Raw genomic sequence first — 21,907 nt, 5'->3', positions numbered from 1 at the left:
AAGACAACAACATCTCTTTCTAGGCGTTTAACGATGCATAAGCAACAGGGCTCCATTAAGGAACATATAATCTCTTCCCACAACCAAACCATCGCCAGAGAAATCCTAGTAAACAACACAGAAATCATCGATAGATACAGCGATAGCAGGCGGCTTGACGTTTGCGAGGCACTACACATCAAGAAGTCAACACCAGCAATCAACAGCCAATTATTGCACAACTATATTCTACCCACCTCAAGACTCCGCTCCAATATAGAAGCATCAAGAAATATGGACCAATAGGCTTTCTACAAACACTTCTATTCAATACCCATTGTTTGTTTTCTGTCTTGTGTTGATACTTTTAATACCCTATTAATATCCCCTCTTGTTCTGTCTTGTGTTAATGCCACATCACCCCTCCCACCTCACTCAAATGTAGATATAAAATCTGAGATACGTAAGTTCTATTCAGTTGTGTATTTGTGAACTAAAGTCTTTGAAAATGTAATAAGTTTTACGAAACGCGCCCGTGTCGCGTCAGACTAGAAATAAAAATGAATTTTGGAGAATTAATTTTTGATTTACCTCCAACAGTGAAGCGTAATGTACGAAAGATTGAGAAAATTCGTGTTAGAATTATTAATCTTACTTTTTCGGTCATATTTAATAATATATGTCTACAGGAAAGACTGCTACCAAAATATACTAATATGTATATGTATATACATATGTATATACATATGTATATACATATGTATATACATATATATATATATATATATATATATATATATATATATATATATATATATATATATGTATGTATATGTCGTACCTAGTAGCCAGAACGCACTTCTCAGCCTACTATGCAAGGCCCGATTTGCCTAATAAGCCTAGTTTTTCTGAATTAATATATTTTCTCTAATTTTTTTCCTATGAAATGCTAAAGCTACCTATTTCATTATGTATGAGGTCAATTTTTTTTATTGGACTTAAAATTAACGTAGATATATGACCGAACCTAACCAACCCTACCTAACCTAACCTATCTTTATAGGTTAGGTTAGGTTAGGTAGCCGGAAAAGTTAGGTTAGGTTAGGTAGGTTAGGTAGTCGAAAAACAATTAATTCATGAAAACTTGGCTTATTAGGCAAATTGGGCCTTGCATAGTAGGCCAAGAAGTGCGTTCTGGCTACTAGGTACGACATATATATATATATATATATATATATATATATATATATATATATATATATATATATATATATATATATATATATGAAAACTCACACCCCAGAAGTGACTCGAACCCGGACCTCCAGGAGCACATTGCAACTGGTGTCACGGTGCTATAATCCACTCAACCATCATTGACTGCACTGATTATGTGGTTACTGATGGTCGAGTGGGTTAAGGCACCGTGACACCAGTTGCAATGTGCTCCTGGAGGTCCGGGTTCGAGTCACTTTTGGGGTGGAGTTTTCATTTGTATATATGCTTGGGGACCATTCAAGCTTGTTTGCATATTATATTATATTATATTATATATATTATATATATATATATATATATATATATATATATATATATATATATGTTTCATTGAATATGACCGCATATTCTGTATTTATTATTTTCTGGTTTAGGGCTTCTATCCCTCTAACTATTTTCTTAGCATCAGGGCTTAATTGAAATAGGAGTTCTCCAAAACTCATTTTCGTACTTTTAAGGTGAAGAAAAGAAGTGATTTACTATAGAGTGTATTACACTTATTTGTATAATTTGCACGACGTTTCGAACCTCCATGGTCATTCTCAAGTGAACAGATCTTACAATACTAGTTGATTTTATACCCGCATTAGGTCAGGTGATAATACAATGAAGGTGAAAACATGGGGGGATACATAAGGGATAAACATAGGGGCTGCAGAAGGCTTATTGGCCCATACGAGGCATCTCCTATCTAAACACAAAGATTAATCCAGTGTAATTGGCCTGTTATGTTGGACATTGTCTTCTGTGTTGGCATCGATATGTTCTTGTCTTGTCCTTACTTGATAATTATTATGTATTCACAAGGACAAGACAAGAACATATCGATGCCAACACAGAAGACAATGTCCAACATAACAGGCCAATTACACTGGATTAATCTTTGTGTTTAGATAGGAGATGCCTCGTATGGGCCAATAAGCCTTCTGCAGCCCCTATGTTTATCCCTTATGTATCCCCCCATGTTTTCACCTTCATTGTATTATCACCTGACCTAATGCGGGTATAAAATCAACTAGTATTGTAAGATCTGTTCACTTGAGAATGAACCATGGAGGTTCGAAACGCCGTGCAAATTATACAAATAAGTGTAATACACTCTACAGTAAATCACTTCTTTTCTTCACCTTAAAAGTACAAAAATGAGTTTTGGAGAACTCCTATTTCAATTAAGCCCTGATGCTAAGAAAATAGTTAGAGGGATAGAAGCCCTAAACCAGAAAATAATAAATACAGAATATGCGGTCATATTCAATGAAACATGTTTGAAAGAAAACCTGCTGCCAGTATACACCAATATATATATATATATATATATATATATATATATATATATATATATATATATATATATATATATATATATATATATATATATATATATATATATGTCGTACCTAGTAGCCAGAATGCACTTCTCGGCCTACTATGCAAGGCCCAATTTGCCTAATAAGCCAAGTTTTCCTGAATTATTATATTTTCTCTAATTTTTTTATTATGAAATGATAAAGCTACCCATTCCATTATGTATGAGGTCAATTTTTTTTTATTGGAGTTAAAATTAACGTAGATATATGACCGAACCTAACCAACCCTACCTAACCTATCTTTATAGGTTAGGTTAGGTTAGGTAGCCGAAAAGAAAAAGTTACGTTAGGTTAGGTAGGTTAGGTAGTCGAAAAACAATTAATTCATGAAAACTTGGCTTATTAGGCAAATTGGGCCTTGCATAGTAGGCACAGAAGTGCGTTCTGGCTACTAGGTACGACATATATATATATATATATATATATATATATATATATATATATATATATATATATATATATATATATATATATATATATATATACAGTGGTACCTCGCATAACGATTGCCCCAAAAGACGAATATTTTGGGTAACGAACGGCCCGATCGGCGTCAAATCGTCCCGTATGACGAACGCTGGTTTGAGTAACGTCAACACCACATGGTGGGGTCGCGCTGCTTCTTGCACATTCTTAGACGCCTCCGACGATGCACATAAATTATGTTGTTCTTGTTTAAAGATGCTAATGATGCTGGGATATAAAAGGGTGACTGCTGAGATGTTGCAAAGCATTGACGTTTTTGTAGGAAAAAAGAAATGAAATATCTGATATACAACAAATGTCAAAAAAGTTCGTTCGGTGTTCGGCAGGTAGGCTGCTCCATTATAACAATCTTTCTTTGTTTCAAATGTGTTCCATTTGTTTTTTATTTGTCATTTACGTCTCAATAATGGAGAAGCCTACCTTACATACACTGAATAAACCATTATGACATTTTCCTTTCTTCAAATGTGTTCAATATTTATTTTTCATTTGTCTTATAGCAAAAGGTTCGTTCGGTGGTCGGCAGGTAGGCTGCTCCATGTTTCTTACATACAAAAAACGTAAATAATAAAAAATATGAAGAATTTTGAAAACCAGTACAAATGTCAAAAACGTTCGTTCGGTGGTCTACAGGTCGACTGCTCCATGTTTCTTAAAAAAAAAAAAAAAAACGAAAAATAAAAGAACTGTTGAAACAATTTGAAAAATGGACAAATGTCATAAAGGTTCGTTCAGTGTTTGTCGGGTAGGCTGCTCCATTATTGAGACGTAAGTGATAAATACAAAACAAATGGAACACATTTGAAACAAAGATTGTCATAATGGAGCAGCCTACCCAACAAACACTGAACGAACCTTTTGCTATAACGAATATGAAAGACAAGGGCTGCTGGCTGGGTTAGTAGTGCGTGAGCAACCATTTGTAGCACACATGCCTCTGGCTCTCAAACACCTGTCCCACACGGTGTTGAAAGACTGTACTCAGTCAGTGCAATTCAGACCCTATTGTTTGAAGAACATAAGGGTCATAACATTGGTGAAGCTAGGCGCAATAAGGGCTTAACACAACGGTCGGATGCCTGTGATACAGCACCTATGAGGATGATACAGCGAGCGTATCCAGGTGTAGCTCTGAGCCCCACCCTTGCCATCTCTAATGTATATAGATGATACATAGATGAATCGTTTTCTGCGTTCAGTGATGATGCATCTGATACAAGTAGCATAGATGAACAGTGTTAGCGGCTTCCATGGTGGTGGTGTTCATTGATATTTTTAAGAATACCTGAATCTTTTCCTGACTGATGGACACTCTTTGAGGCTAGCTGAATCTCTTCCTGACTGATGGACACTCTTTGAGGCTAGCTGAATCTCTTCCTGTGTGGGACCTTACAAAGCGATCTTTTCAAGACTACCTTACAAATTGAGCTTTTCCTATAATCGTTTCAATACTACCTTATGCTTTACAAGCTTGGCTACATACCACCTACAAGTACTAAAGCCAAGGGTGCACGCGAGTGCATTATTTGCAAGCACACAGAACGATGAAACAGGAAACAAAAATCTATCTGTAGCTGGTGCAAGGAGAGCAAAGTCGCGCTGTGTACCATGGACTACTTCGTTGACTATTACGCACCTCCAAAGTACTGAGTGTGTAATACAGTGTGTTACTGTGTAAATAGTATGTGAAACTGTACATATTGTAATATTAGTGCATTTTTACCACGTAATATTGTGACAATAAACATTTATTGTGGACACATTACTGACACATGTATCACAGTTTCATGGAAAATTATGAACATTCTACTGTATACATATTGTAAAGGTCACAAATATGCATCATATACGATAAAAGAAACAAATAAAACCGCATTGGAAATGCATAGGAAAAATATTTGAAAATATATTTGTGGCAACACGCGGTGCTTGAATGGCCTGCGCGACCGTGTCTGGGAGCTTCACACATGGGCGACCAGCCCCTGATGACGTCACAGCGCACCTTGTCCACGCCCTCACAGCCAAAGTAAGTGGAATTTGGTAATTATTTTTACATAGACATGTTCAGGGACGGTAATTTATCATTTTACAAAGAAAAATTATATTTTGGGGAACATTTGATGTCATGCACACTAGGGAAATTTCACAATAAACACAGTGCATCACACTGGTTACATGGGGGACACTCGTTTTGTATGACGTCCGTTTCACATGACGAACATGGAACGGATTAAATTCGTTATGGGAGGTACCACTGTATATATATATATATATATATATATATATATATATATATATATATATATATATATATATATATATATATATATATATATATATATATATATATATATATATTTATATATATTTATTTACATATTCATACAAATATGTTTTAGTGTTCATAACAATACAGCATATATACATGTTAAGAAAGGCTTATTTGCTGTGAATATTTTCATGTTTGCCCAATATATTTACATGTTCTGACCTCAGTAAGTGCTCATGACATTTTGTTGATTTATTTAAATATGTTTACATGTTGAGGCAACAGAAACATGAGGTGTGGTTTTCAATGTTTTGAGCAGATCATGAAAATAATGACATACACTTAACAGTTCCAATCTATACAAGATAATTATTATGTATTCACTAATTGGATAAAATTTGCATTATGAATTATGTCAATTGTTGATTCAAAACTGTATCATTTGTATTGAACATTATATATGACATAATGCAAGTTTTACCCAACTTTCATTACCTTTGGATACACCATATTGACAAATTTAATGTATATATTATTGGGTGATTTTGACATGAATTACATTTTCATTAGTAAATGAAGCTGTAAATATCTGCACGCGAGGATTTTAATGAACGCTTTAAGCAGTGTAAAGCATTGAGAGGTAATGTGTGTGGTGTCATGTGTATACCCAAGCATTGACAGGTAATATGTGTAGTGTCACATGTGTGCCCAAACGTTACACTGGTGCTAAACATTCACCTCTAGGGAAAAGCATCTAATATCCCTCGTACAGCATTTCCACCCAAATATCAAATTTCAGGAGGTTCTCTAGACCCTTGGATTCATGGATCTTATTAACTGAGAAGCACTAACTAGACATCCAATTATGATGAGATTCAAAATTGGAATGTAAAGAGAGAGAGAGAGAGCAGCTCATTCTATATGATAACCCATTACCTTGTTTAAGCGTACAATGGTATGCTTTTACTGTAACAAAGCATACGAATCTACAGCAACCCACCTAACTTATTGACGATGATACTAATTAGATCTTACAATTCCAATGCTTTTATATTGTATAGAAGCATTAAATTTGTATGCTTATACCCCTAGCATATGAACATGATGCATTTAGTGTGAGAACAGGTTAGAAAACAGAGGAGATATATCAAGCAAGATAATACATAGTGCCTGCCTTGGGGCAATTTTCATGACAATTCGATGCTACCCTGTGCCAGAAGAGATTGGTACACTGTGGTTTGGGCTCCACCTGTGGAAGAAACAGACACATGGTTAGTTTTAAATTACTACACACACTCACAAACAGGCACACTTCCTGAGGTAAAGAAGAGCATTGCCAGACTTGTGACTTCATTGATCAAATAATTACAGTACAGTTACATCCTGCAATAACACAAGCCATATAATATACAATACTTATATACAGTTTAAGCACTGTCTATTCACTGTAACAATAAGCAAACAGCACATGACTAAAGCTAAAACAAATAAAAATTAAGCTAGAACTTAACATTCCACCAACCTGTACACAAGCACAACACAGCTGATCTGATGACATAAACAAAACAGTCAAGTGAGCATCCAAACAAAACAGTCAAGCAAGCATCCATCTGTTACAATAATATCTCCGCCTCCGATACAATATATATAGCACTTTTACTACATTCACCCCGTCTAGCTTTTTAAGTAACATAGTCCCGAAGATGTGTAGGGGTACTGCGCGTCCTTCCAGATCGTCAAAGGGACTCCTGCAAAGTTGAAGCCTCTAGTGTTACAGTCGGTTCCTGCATATCACCTTCTCAAGGGAGTGTTACTCCCTTGAGAAGTAATATCTCAAGTAATATGTATCTCGGTAATATATAGCTGTGCCACCACCTTTTTTATTAGGCCTACAGTTATGAATGGCTTTATAACCAGCTAAGTTGTAGAGTTGGGTATAGTCTTTATTTAGCCAAGTTTCTGTTAAAATAATGAACAATAGGTTAGTACCTAGTGCTGTGAGTAATGCATTTAAATCGTCAAAATGTTTACCAAGTGATCTAACATTTTGGTTATAAACTGATAGACAGGTGCTATTTTGAAGTTTGTTTTTAGCCTGGTGTGCTGTGAAATACTTGCAATAATGATGATCAATGTGCTGGTTGGTGTAGATATGAGACAGAAGATTTTGATCAGGATCAATATCAGTGTGCAAAGAGATGCAGAGGGATCACGATACAAGATACACGATAAAGCAAAACACAAGAATAAAAGCAAATACAATAAAATAGTAACAATTTAGAAGTAAAATAAAGATACAATAGATAGCCAGGGAGGACACAGAAGTTACATAAAATAAAAAAACAAAAAATCAGTAGAGACTGACAATATAAATGTAAAATAAAAAATAATAAGAAAAATAATAATCATAAAAAAAATGATCTTGAAGATAATTAGCTTAGTAATGGTTAATTAAAATCCTATAATTGGTATGAACCTAAGAAAACAGTGAGCTCAAATTGATAATTCCGAGAGAAAAAAAAGAAAAGAAAAAAAAAAATGACATGTAAATCTAATTAAATCTTGAAATTTACTCTAATATAAATCTAAGTGTAAAAAACCAGCGTTGAATGTAATGAAACGCCATTTTCTGGGTGAGTCCCGGAAGCTCCCCGGAGCTATCCCAGGCTGATATGCTAATGTCAGACTTTGGCATCAGTCATGTGTATGGAGTTCTTAGGCCTACCGGGGACCACGACCAGAACCGGGCCACCTCAGAGAGGCAAGGGGAGCAATGGCCTATAGAAGCCCCCGTGTAGTTGGAAGCATTCTATGTCTGCCATCGACTGGAACAGGCACCCAGAAAGGTAAGCGCCTCAAAACAAACCCCTATTCTGGTTAAAATTGCTACCAAAAACCGAACTAGTGGATAGAACTCCCCAACCGAAAACAAGCAAACTAGTGTGACGTCACACACCGCCGCGCCGCTGTATGCGCAGCTCCCCCCTCCCCGGGAGGGGGAAGGGGGAGCCCCAGATCTCCCGCACCGGCTGCCCACACCTCAGTTCTTGAGGCTGGATGTCAAAAACGCGAAAAACCGCCGACCGGAGGGAGGGAGGGATGCCGGGGAGCCTCCGGGACTCACCCAGAAAATGGCGTTTCATTACATTCAACACTGGTTTTCTGGGGGGAGCCCCATCGGCTCCCTGGAGCTAACTACCCACAGACAGAAAAAAGAGGGACTTACCCGGGAGGCGGTCGTCGCTTACTCCTCAACTCTAAGCCAAGACAACTGGCTGCAACCGCCGACCCAAAGCAACACAGACTCGACGAGGCCCAGGGACATTCACAAGGTAACGAGCAGCCAGGACCCTGTTCGACCGCCAAAATCCCCGCGCCCGAATATCAGACCAAGACATTCCCAAAGACGGCAGCAAGAGCCGCGAACTTACGAACGTTATGGGCACGGGGATAGACCGCAGGCTGGCTGGACCTAATAACCCTGCAGACGACCTGAGAGACCCGAACCCGCGAACAGGGAAGAAGGGAAACCGAATCAACCCACAGCGCGTAACCGGACACAGAAGCTGTGGCGCGCAAATAACGGCGAAGCGCCGCAACCGGACACAAAACATGATGCACCTCCGGCCTGACCAACCAAGCATCAACCACCCATGGACCCCTCCGGAATGCAGCAGACTCATTCTTCGCCAGAAAAGAAGGAGACGGCTGCAAACGAACAAAACAATCACCACGACCAAAAGAGCAGAAACCCCTGCGCCGGAGGAGAGCATGAAGCTCCCCTACCCGACCCCCAGAGGCCAAAGCCAACAAGAAAAGTGCCTTGGAAAAACAATCCTGGTCCGAAGGGGCCACAACGAAATGAGGAGATGAAAGGAAAGCGAGCACTCTGTCCAAAGACCAGGACGGCTCAGGCGACGCATGAACAGGCCGGAGGTGAAACAATGCACGAGACAGCTTGCAAAACGGCGCAGACGTAACATCGATACCGAAAGCAAGCTGAAGCGGCTCCGCCAGCGCCGCACGATACAAAGCGACAGTGTTAGGCATAAGATGACGGTCCTGAAACAACCACAAGAGGAAGGACAAGACCACCCGAACAGACAAGGAGCTAACACGACGAAGACGCAAAAAGAAACGGAAGGACCGCCAGGAAACTTCATACTGCCGCCGAGAAGAAGCCCTCAGGTGGGACACCAACAAGGAGGCCACCTGATCACCATAGAGATGATGATAGACTCGAGTCAAAAAAACCATAGGCGAAGACTCGAGGAGAAGATCGAACCAGCCACGTGACGTACCAGCCCGATCTGCTGAAAGAGGCAGAGCCGCGGGAAAACCCTCGGGTTCGGACACCGAGCAACCAGCGCCTGAAACCAAGGCTGGGCCAGCCACCAAGGGGCCAGAAGGACAACTCTCCCCTGGTAAGTCTCTAAGCGAGTCAGGACCTGGAGCAACAGCCGAACCGGGGGAAAGAGGTACAGGAACCCCCACCTCGACCAGTCTAGCCGAAAGGCATCGACCCCAACGGCCTCGCGATCTGGGAAGGGCGCCGCATAAAAGGGAAGACGCCGTGACCACGCCAACGCGAAGAGGTCCACTTCGGGGCGCCTGAACGTCTGGCAAAGCCAACGGAAGGACTTGTCGTCGACCGTCCACTCCACGGAGAGGGGAACGAAGCGAGACAGGGCGTCGGCCAAGACGTTGGACACGCCCCGTACGTGAACCGCCAGGAGAGCCAAACCCCGAGAACTCAGCAGACGAGTCACCCGAAGCGACCAACCCCAAAGAGACAAGGACCGCAGCGAACCCCCGCGGTTCAGGCAATGAACCACCGGAGAGCAGTCCGAATGGAGCTGAATCGTTGATCCGCGGGCCACCTGAATCCTCCCCAGAGCAAACCACACTGCCGCGAACTCCTGCACCGTGCTGTGAGCTCGACGGAAGGACGGATCCCAACGCCCCTGGCCGGCCTGGTGAGCACTGGTCACAAAACCCCAGCTGAGAGACGACGCATCCGTGTACACATCGAGCGAGGGCTCGGGTAGGCGCCAAGGCACTGAACCCCGAAAAACCCGAAGAGGAAGCCGGTGGCGCAGCAACCGACGTAAGGCCCCCGGGGGTTGAACTCTGCGATCGCGAGAGAGGCGGAAGGGGGAACCCCGAAGGAACCAGAACAGCCGTCGAAGCCAAACCCGACCCGGCGGGTAGACCACCATCGCGAAGTTCAGGCTCCCGCACAGCCCCTCGAGCAACCGCCGGGTGACCCGAGGGCCCTCCAGAAACAGACGGAGGCGGGACCGCAGCCGCAGGAGAGACTCCAGAGGGAGAGACAAGGAGGCGGTTCGAGAGTCCCAAACGAGACCCAGCCAAGTCCGAACCTGAGAGGGAACCAGATGGGACTTCCTCCAGTTCACCAAGAACCCAAACCCGGCGAGCTGGGAAAGAACCAAATCCCTGGCTAGCAAGCAAGCTGACCGGCTGGGAGCCCAAACCAGCCAGTCGTCGAGGTAGGCCAACACCCGAACACCTAGGAGACACAAACGAGCCACCACAACCCGTGTAAGGCGGGTGAACACGCGAGGTGCCAGGTTCAACCCGAATGGGAGACAACGAAAGCAGTAACTCAGACACCCCACAACAAAACCGAGCCAGTCCCTGAACCGCGGATGAATCGGGACATGCCAATAAGCGTCCCGGAGGTCCAGGGACACCATCCAAGCTCCCGGCTCCAAGAGGAGCCGAACTTGAGACAGCGTAGTCATCCGAAAGGAGGGGCAATGAACCCAGGGGTTCAGACGGGACAAGTCCAGAATGAACCACAGGTCCGCGCAGTCTCGTTTCGGAACCGGAAACAGACGGGAAACCCATCTGAGGGACGACGTCATTTTGACGACGCCCAAGCGTACCCACTCCAAGACGACTCGACAGAGCGCAGGGGAAGAAACCTGCCCTGCCAGCCCCGACCCCCCAAAGGGGGGAGGGGCCACCCAACGCCACCGCAGGCCGCGAGACACGACCCGAAAGGCCCACGAATCGTGGGACCAGGCGCGGGCAAACAGCGCAAGCCGCCCCCCCATCGCCCCGTCAAGGGGGCAAACCGCGAAACGGCCGGCGACCCTTACCAGACCCAGAACCCCGCACAGCGCGAACACCGCGCCGACCAGACGAGGGAGGGTCCGCAGGAGGAGCCAACCCCAAACCTGACACCAGAGGCCTACCACGACGAGAGGAACCCCAAGCCCTGGCACGACCTTTCCGGGAAGACCCACCCCGGGACCCTCGGAAAACCAACAAGTCCGACATCGGACGACAAGCCGCCGACGCAGCCTGAATATACTGAGCCACGGCCGACTCCCCAAACAGGAGAGGACAAAAAGGTGAAGAACGCCTAAGAGCCAGAGCCCAAGCAGATTCCACGGAGGAACCCAGCACCGCCTGCCGACACGCGAGACGGGAAGCATAAAACAGGGAAACCGCATCCCGCAAAATCGGCGTGAACAGCTTCAACAAGGCAGCCGACGAACGCGCAGCCGAGGACAAGGTGCCGGACCCCGGGATGGACCCAAGCGTCCCCACATCCTCCGTGAGCCAATCCGAAGACAGCTCCAGGAGGGAAAAGAACCGCAAGGCCGAACACAAAAGGCCTCGGGCGCGCAAGTCCTCCGCAACGAGCGCCGCCGAAAGGGTGGGAACCTGCACATGGAGCTGAATAACGCCCACATCGCGGGGAAGGGCAGGGGCAAACAAGCACTCATTCAGGTACTCAAGTTCGCCCCCCAGGAAAACCTGAAGCACCGTGGAAGCTTCCCGCCACTCCAGCGTGCGGGAACGACAGAAGGAATGCCAGGAATCCAGACCAAACAAGGGGCAGTCTGCTAGCCAGGACGACTCCGGAACCTCGTAACGGAGCCAGAAAGGGAACGAAGTCCCAAACCTGAACGTGGACAGATCCATTTCCGAGGCATAATCCGGGTCACGCAGGAGGTAAGCTGCAAAGGCCGCTCGCACCACACCAGGTTGGATGCGATAAGCCGAAAACCTCCGGAAGGACGGAACCGACATACCCGGGGGAACATGGAACCGAATCCGGGGAGGGGCCGACACCAAATCCAACTCGTACGCAGAGGGGGGAAAAGAAAACCCCACTCCTTGTAACAATAAGCCCCGCTCAGTGGGAAGAAAAACCCAGGCGGGGTCCAGCGGGGCCCAAGGCCCCCAAGTCAGCCCCTCCCCAGCCTCGAGGTCCGTCACCACAGGACCCGAGGCCGAGTCCTCTCCCCAAGCCCCGTCCCCACAAGACAAGGACGGAGCAGCCGGAAAAGCTGGAGGAAGGGGGGCCCACTGGTCAGACCCTGAAGCTTCGGCCGGGAGACAAGACTCGAATGCCTCTGCCGCCCCCCCGGAAGGGGCAACCCCCGAAGCTGCCCGAGTCTCGAGATCAAGTAACCCCTGCTCCGACCCCGAAACCCTCAGACGCTTCGGGGCCGGAAGCAGGGGCGGGGGACCAGAACGAACAGAAGGGGAAGGACGAGGAGGTGCGGACTGAACCAGGATCGAAGCGACCCCCACCCCCAAGTCCGGGTCTCGAAAAGCAAAGCAGGGCAGCCCTGGGGCATCCGGGGAAGCAACCGAGCGCGTTGCAACAGACGAAACCTAGACTGCAACGTACGCGCCGCCTGTACCCGAATAGAATCATCAGAGGATTGGGTAAATTGAGTCACAAGCAAGCAGCAACACTCACAGGACTCAGGGTCGAAAGTATCACCGACCCAACAGGCAGCGTGGCAGAGGCAAAAACGGTCACCCTGAGACAAGGGGACCGAGCAACCCTCAAACTCGCACACAGCGAGTGGGAACTCCGGGGTCACATCCATCGGACCCAAGCGCCCCATAGGGGATTCCCAGGGTCCTGAGCATTTACTTTAACAGGACTCGCGCTCAAGTAGTCCCAGGCAGGGTGCTGTAAACCGGCGCCCAAAACTACCAAGCAAACTTCTAAAGCTGAACCCCAGGGACGTGTACACTCACGGGGACCTAGCAGGGGGCGCCACCGAGGAGAACAGTGGAAGGGCAAAAACAAACTGAATAAAATGACAGAACCCCCCACCAGGCAAACACAAAAAGAAAAACAAAACCCCGCAAGAGGACAGCGAACCCCAAGGAACAGAGCCGGCCGCGATGTCGGGAAATACAAGATGAGCAGCACCCTGCGCCCCTACCAGTGCAAACTGCCTCTTACCTGCCGGTAACAAGGGAGAACAGAACACCCAAGAGCCCAACAGGCGGCCGAAAAACCGAAAGGTAAAACGGACCAGCAGAGGCAGACCCCAAGGAGCCTGTGGAAGGTGGCCCCAAGCCTCAAGGGCAGTACTTACAGGGCACCTAGGGAAGGCAGCCCTAGGCGCATGCAGCCCGAGTACTGAAGATAACTCCTGGCTCTCGCACCCACAAAACCAACACCACACGCAAAGCACAGTGCAGTAGCGACACCGGAGCCAGAGCACACGACCATCGCCAATAGCATCAGCCTCAAGAACTGAGGTGTGGGTAGCCGGCGCGGGGGGTCTGGGGCTCCCCCTTCCCCCTCCCCGGGAGGGGGAAGGGGGAGCTGCGCAGACAGCGGCGCGCCGGTGTGTGACGTCACACTAGTTTGCTTGTTTTCGGTTGGGGAGTTCTATCCACTAGTTCGGTTTTTGGTAGCAATTTTAACCAGAACAGGGGTTTGTTTTGAGGCGCTTACCTTTCTGGGTGCCTGTTCCGGTCGATGGCAGACATAGAATGCTTCCAACTACACGGGGACTTCTATAGGCCATTGCTCCCCTTGCCTCTCTGAGGGGTCCGGTTCTGGCCGTGGTCCCCGGTAGGCCTAAGAACTCAATACACATGACTGATGCCAAAGTCTGACATTAGCATATCAGCCTGGGATAGCTCCGGGGAGCCGACGGGGCTCCCCCCAGAAATAAACAGGGTGAGAGTATATTCATGTGGAAGATTTTACTAAGATACTGAGGTAGATGCTTGTATAAACAATTATACTGTTAATTAATTCCAATAAATGATTATAAGAAACAAATACCAAGTTACTTTAAGTAACAGGGTAATAAAAAGCCCTAGGTTTAGTGACAAGGGGATTAACTAAGAACAAATAATTAAGAGTATAAAACAGGCAAAGATGACAAACAAAAAAATAAAATAAAAATAAAAATAAACACCTTTGGAAAGGAAAGGCAGAGCTTAAGTACACTTTGGTTGTATGTGAGATTACAAATTATGTTCTGGTTATTCAGCTGATATCCCACAGTCATCCAGGAAAGAAGTGAGGTGTGCTTCAGTGGTTATGACAAGTTTTTCCAGAGTCAGTCTTCCTAGCTATTATTTTACCATCGCGCACAAAACAATGTTTAATAGCAGAGGATCTTTTGCAAATTCCACGTTGTTTAAATAAGAGATTTTGTCTGAATCTGGTAAGACATTCGTTCACATAAACATTGGATTTCCTAGCGACTGCAGCAGTGATAAGGTCTGACTTGCGGGAGCAGCTATCTAACTTCACACGTATCTTTCTGTTGTTTGTACCAGATGATTTGGTACCCACTCTATAAGCTGACTTAATGTCTCTTGCTTCGATTGAATAATTCAACTTAGTACGCAATTCCTGGATCACGATGGCAGTACAGTCTTCTCTGTCAGTTTCATGGGGAAAATCATGTGATGAGATGATGACAGAATCAAGGAGCTTAAGTTGGTCTGATTCGTCTTGGGTTGCAGTGTGTTGCTGTTGTAGGGAGTTAAAATGGTTCTCTAACTTTTGTAACATCTCTTCTTGCTTCTTAGAGGTTTCTGCTGGTTTAAAGTTAGTAACCGAGATCTGAAGAGAGCTTAATTCCTGTTCGAGGTGGTCGACTCTGACAGACAGATCTTGGTTAATCTTGTGCATGGCTAAAGCATCACTCTGTAGCTTCATTATCAGGTCCGACTGCTCTCGGATTATAGACTTTTGGTCATCATGTATTTGAGTCAATAATCTGAGCCATAGATTATCAACGAGACGCTTAAAGTCAGAACATGGGGAGGCAGCTCGTTTAAGTTGCTCCATATGGTTACATAACTGTTGTAAGGTTCGAGTCAGTGACGACTCTTCAATCAGCTGGAAAGGTTTGTTATTGTTGACGCAGGGAGGGTCGGTACTCCCCCCGGTAGCCACTAAGGGGGAGACAGCCGCGTTATTCCTGTTGCTAGCTTGGCTGGTTGGGTTCATCCTGATAGGTGTGGTATCTTTCTTTGCAACCTTACCGAGCTTAGAATTGTTTTGCATGGTAGCAGCAGAGATGTACGCAGGCAGATGGGGTAGACTCGTTGATATGGCAGCAGCAAACGTCAGGTTAGCTTCCTCCAGGGAGCAACACTAATGAGGTCGAGATGAGCTAGTAGGTTAGGTTTTGTCGAATATTTTGGTCACATTTAGGTCACTGGGTACTTAGCTGCCTTCTGGGGTTGTTACATCATGTTTGAGATGTTGTGGGCTCAAGGAGCAGCTGATAAAGTTGGAGGGGCAGCAGGGTCGTCAGGAGCGGATGAGCGTTCGAGAAGAAAAATAAAAAATCTGACGCTGTAACACCCAAGAATGTTGGCCTGGATTTTTTTCTAGGTGGCATCTGGCAACTATCGGTCGTGGCTGTACTATAGCTGCCCCTATCCCAGGCGGGGAGTTTAAATTATAGCGCTAGACACGAAATCATATATAAATGATGTGCGCGGTTTCGGTTTTGTCACTGATATCATTTATATATGATATGCGCGGTTTGAGGATTAAGGACCTGCTTGAAACGCTACGTGTACTAATGGCTTTACAAGAATGTAATTAGTATGCTATATATCTTCACAATCCCAATGTACCTTCTTGTATATATATAAATAAATAAATAAATAAATAAATTATTTGCTCTATGTATTTCCAATGCGGTTTTATTTGATTTTTTAAATCGTATATGATGCATATTGTGTCCTTTACAATATGTATACAATAGAAAGTTCAGAATGATCCATGGAACTGTGATACATGTGTCAATAATGTGGCCACAATAAATGTTTATTGGCGCAATATTACTTGTTAAAAATTCACTTAAATTACAATATGTACAGTTTCACACACTATTTACACAGTAACACACTGTATTACACACTCAGTACTTCGGAAGCGAGTAATAATCAACAAAGTCAACGAGCGAACGAACGAACAGCGAAGGCAGCTAAGTACACAGTGACCCAAATGTGATTGAAAAAGCTAAGAAGACCAACCCGTATTCTCTCATTTCGACCTCACTAGTGTTGCTCCCTGGAGGAAGCTGTACCCGACGTTCACTGCTGCCTCATCAACGAGTCTTCCCTATTGTTCCTGCCTACATTTATCCTGTTACCATGCATAATAAGACCAGTAAGGCCCTTAAGAAAGGAAGCACACCAAACAGGAATAACCCTACTAGCCAGGCTAGCAACATGATTAGTTCAGCTATCTCCCCCTCGGTGGCCGCCGTGGCGGGTACCGACTCTTCCCCCGTCAACAATAACAAACAATCTCAGCTGGGCGCAGCGCCGTCTCCGACTCGGGCCATGCAACTATTATGTAGCCATATGGACCAACTTAAACGAGCAGCTGCCCCTTGTTCTGACTTCAAGCGCCTTGCTGATAACCCTTGGCTCAAGTTATTAACTCAAGAACATGAAGATCAAATGTCAGTAATCAAAGAGAAGTCGGCCTTAATAATGAACCTGCAAGGTTCATTATTATCGTTGCAGAATGAAGCTGAAGCCTTACTCAAGAACAATCAAGATCTATCTACCAAAGTCGTCCACCTCCAACAAGAATTAAATCTTCTCAAGAACACAGTTACTAACTTTAACCCTTAAAGTGCGCATCACGTCATATGACGTGGTAGACGTTGTTCCAGTCAACTGCGCATCACGTCATGTGACGTGTTGGAGTACTACGCAAGATTTAAACGGCCCGCGGATACACGGGGTTCACCACACCTTCATCAGGGCTCTTGTAAACAGACGCCATTTTTTTAACAAAATCGTGGGCCAAACTCCCGGGTGTTAGGGGCCTCAGTATTGAGTGAGCAACCAAGCCTGACGCACGCAGCATGAGCTTACAGCACTGCTGTTCAGCTTGTGACCACAGCATCACTTAAAAATGCCATAATATACTTGTTCATGCTATTATGTAGCGATGATATTATTACAGAACACCCCTGACTGTGATAAAACTGACCAGGGTTCTGATAATAGCAGGATTGTGGTGATATTTAGCGCTATGCTCCATGGAGGGAGGAGTAATGCTGTGGGAGGGAGGGTGGTGGCTTCGTCTTATGACTGTGTGTAATTACCTTAGTTACACTATGAGAGCTACGCTCATGGTGTCCCGTCTTCCCAGCACTCTTTGTCATATAACGCTTTGAAACTACTGACGGTCTTGGCTTCCACCACCTTCGCCCCTATCTTGTTCCAACCGTCTACCACTCTGTTTGCGAAAGTGAATTTTCTTATATTTCTTCGGCATCTGTTTTTAGCTAGTTTATATCTATGACCTCTTGTTCTTAAAGTTCCAGGTCTCAGGAAATCTTCCCTGTCAATTTTATCAATTCCTGTTACTATTTTGTATGTAGTGATCATATCACCTCTTTTTCTTCTGTCTTCTAGTTTTGGCATATTTAATGCCTCTAACCTCTCCTCGTAGCTCTTGCCCTTCAGTTCTGGGAGCCACTTAGTAGCATGTCTTTGCACCTTTTCCAGATTGTTGATGTGCTTCTTAAGATATGGGGACCACACAACTGCTGCATATTCTAGCTTTGGCCTAAGAAAAGTCGTGAACATTTTCTTTAGTATATCGCCATCCATGTATTTAAAAGCAATTCTGAAGTTAGAAAGCATGGCATAGGCTCCTCGCACAATATTCTTTATATGGTCCTCAGGTGACAGTTTTCTATCTAGAACCACCCCTAGACCTCTTTCTTCATCAGAATTCTTTAAAGATTTCTCACATAATATATAGGTTGTGTGGGGGTCTATGTTCTCCTATTCCACATTGCATAACATGGCATTTATTAACATTAAATTTTATTTGCCAAGTGGCGCTCCATGTACTTATTTTGTCTAGGTCTTCTTGAAGGGCATGACAATCATCTAAGTTTCTTATCTTTCCTATTATCTTAGCATCATCAGCAAACATGTTCATATAATTCTGTATACCAACTGATAGATCATTTATGTAGACAATAAACATCACTGGTGCAAGAACTGAACCCTGTGGTACTCCACTTGTGACATTTCTCCAGTCTGATACATTGCCTCTGATCACAGCCCACATTTTTCTATCAGTCAGAAAATTTTTCATCCATGTTAGAAGTGTACCTGTCACTCCTCCAATATTTTCCAGTTTCCAGAACAACCTCTTATGTGGAACTCTGTCGAAAGCCTTTTTTAGGTCCAGATAGATGCAGTCAACTAAACCATCTCTTTCCTGTAATATCTCTGTTGCTCGATCATAAAAACTGAGTAAATTCGATACACAGGATCTTCCAGATCGAAAACCATACTGTCTGTCTGATATGATATCATTTCTCTCCAGGTGTTCTACCCATTTAGATTTAATTATTTTTTCGAATATTTTGACTATTACACTTGTCAATGATACCGGTCTATAATTAAGGGGGGTCTTCCCTGCTTCTGCTTTTGTAGATTGGAACTATGTTAGCCTTTTTCCACACATCAGCTACAACTCCTGTAAGCAGGGATGCCTGAAAAATCAGTTGTAGAGGAATGCTGAGCTCAGGTGCACATTCTCTCAGAACCCATGGTGAAACTCCATCTGGACCAACTGCTTTGTTCTTATTTAGCTCCATGAGCATTTTTTTTCACTTCGTCTCTAGACACCACTATGTGCTCTATGGTGTTCTCTGGAATTCTTATTGTATCTGGTTCCCTGAAGATTTCATTTTGTACAAATACACTTTGGAACTTTTTGTTTAATGTTTCACACATTTCCTTTTCATTTTCTGTGAATCTATTTCCCATTTTCAACCTCTGAATATTATCCTTTACCTGCAATTTGTTGTTTATGAATTTATAGAATAGACCTGGTTCTGTTTTACATTTGTCTGCAATCCCTTTTTCAAAATTTCTTTCTGCCTCTCTCCTCACTGCCGTGTAGTTGTTTCTCGCATCTTTGTATCGCTGGTATGTTTGGGGGTTCGGCCTCTTCCTGTATTGATTCCATTTTTATGTCTTTTGGTCTCTGGCCCTCTCACACTTTCTGTTGAAGCAATCCTGTTTCCTAGTTCTGCTTCTCTGTTTTGATATAAATTTTTTTGTGCCTTTTCATATATTTCACAAAACCTGACATACATCTCATTCACTTCTTTGCCTAGCAACAAATCTGTCCACCTTTGGTGGTGTGGCCACCTTTTACTGACTGCACTCACCATACCAGCTTAGTGGTTCGCTATGGTGAACACAAATGTAAATAGTTATATATAACGTGTGTATAGAGTGTAGTAGCAGCAATAGTAGTAGGTTGGGAACCTCCATTTTAGTGAGGGAGGTGTGTTTTCAGCACGACTTACTATGTTGTTTTCTGGTGGCCACTATGGTCTTTGGGCACCATACCAGCTTATTTTTACTCTTATGGTGAATATGAGAGGTAGATACTTATATATAATGTGTGTGTGTATATAGCATAATAACACCACAAACAGTATTGTTGGAGGAGAAATATTAGTGCGTCTGGCCTTGAAGGTGGCCGCCACCAGCTGACTGTGTGAGTAGCTATGTCTTTATGCCTTTACTCACTATACAAGCTTAGATGTACAGTTATGGTGAACAAAACATGTAAATACTTATATATAACGTCTGTTTATAGTGAATAAATGCAAAAACAGTATTGTAGGAGGAGAATGAGGGCGAGTGAGGTGTTGTTGAGGGAGGGAGTGGCAGTGAGTGGCTGGCTGGTGTGTGGCAGTCACGCCTCGTTGCATTTTGACTCACAATACCAACTTAGTGGTTTGTTATGGAGAGCAAAACATGCAGATACTTATATATAACCTGTGTATGTAGTGTAATAACAACAAAGCTATTTGTTTATTGTTTTATGAACATAATAATTGAATCACTAATATGCACACCATAATTTTGAATAAAGCGATGGTTCACACATTTTATTATATAAATATATCACAATTCAATCTATTGAATAATATTACTGCAAAAAACTACGAAAAAATCAATCAAAGACATTGAAATAATTAGGTAATAGTATATTTGTGGCAACTGCCGCCTGACAGCTCGGGCGGAGTAGACCTCGTCTGGCAAAGGCTCTGTCAACGCCCCTTTTTTGCCAAACTTCCCTACCCTATTGCTACTAAAATATGCCATCTACAATTTTTTTGTTATTTTTTTCCGTGATCAGGAAACAAAAATGAACACTTTTATAAGTCTAAAGAATTTTTTGGAATTTTGTTGTTGTTGCGCCTATGGGTGTTGAAGCCATTTGTACCCCTAGCGGTTTGAAGGTTAAGGGGCATTTCTTGTCTCTCTCATATTTTCCTATTCTTCTAAAATCCCTGACATTTTCCTTTGAGCCTTCTCCTAAACCTACTATTTTCTCTATGATTTTCATCTCTTCTGCTGCTCGGTCCACCCTAGATGAAATTTCCTTATCTAAACATCCAAAAATTATTATGGGCTTACTTTTATCTGCAGTGTTTTGTACTAGTTTACTATTGGTAACCAGTTCTTTCCTAATTGCTTGCCTAATTTCTGCTTCTTGTTGGTCATTTCTGGTTTTAACTTCCAAACACACTTTCTTGATTGTCTCTCTTTCACAACTTGTGCATAGGTCTCTTTTATTTCTTCTTTATACTTTTCTAGTTCTTTATTAACCTTCTCTATGTGAGCTGTCAATGAAGTTTCTCATTGCAGATCCTTACTTAACTCCATGTTAGCCCACAGGCTCCCATGGAGTTGTACACCATATGAGTCTATTTTCTTGTTAATTTCTTCAAATTCACAAATCCATGCCTCATTATCCTTTACTAGTTCCTCCTGCATTCTTACCTTATCTGTCAAGCTGGAAATTTCCTTACCTTGCTGGAAAATACTTCCTTTTAAATTACAGAACTCAATCTTGAGACCTTCATTTTTCTTGTTCTAATTTAATAACCTTTTCTTCATAATTCTTTTGCATGTCCTCAATAATCACTAACGTGCCAAGAAAACCACCTTTCATTGCATCTTGTTGTGAGAAACCTGCGAAAGATCCCTTTGTTGGGGGTGCTGTCCCCCCTGTGGTGGTGGTCATTTTTGTTGTTATTCTGCTGTTTTGAAAGAGCATCTTTTCTACCCAAGATTTTTCATTCGCTAACACTTATTTCTTATCTCTTAGTTTATTTTCAAATTCCCTAATTCCCTACACCTTCATGTATTCTGGGACACCACTTGCAACCCTCACCCTACTCCCCACACTTAGATA

General features: G+C 43.6%; 1 long non-coding RNA gene across 1 annotated transcript in view; it reads right to left on the bottom strand.

Moving 5' to 3' along the window:
* Positions 1–3,548: 3,548 nt before the first annotated feature.
* LOC138368227 (uncharacterized) overlaps positions 3,549–21,907 on the bottom strand; it is a 147,069-nt gene continuing 128,710 nt past the window's right edge. The window contains exon 3 of the long non-coding RNA XR_011229545.1: positions 3,549–6,628. This is a non-coding gene — a long non-coding RNA (uncharacterized lncRNA). The remainder of the gene's footprint in view (positions 6,629–21,907) is intronic.

Source organism: Procambarus clarkii, chromosome 24, assembly GCF_040958095.1.
Source record: "Procambarus clarkii isolate CNS0578487 chromosome 24, FALCON_Pclarkii_2.0, whole genome shotgun sequence".
In the NCBI taxonomy this organism is placed as follows: Eukaryota; Metazoa; Arthropoda; class Malacostraca; order Decapoda; family Cambaridae; genus Procambarus; species Procambarus clarkii.
The sequence above is the reverse complement of the archived record's forward strand: the minus strand, read 5'-3'. Positions and strand labels throughout refer to the sequence as shown.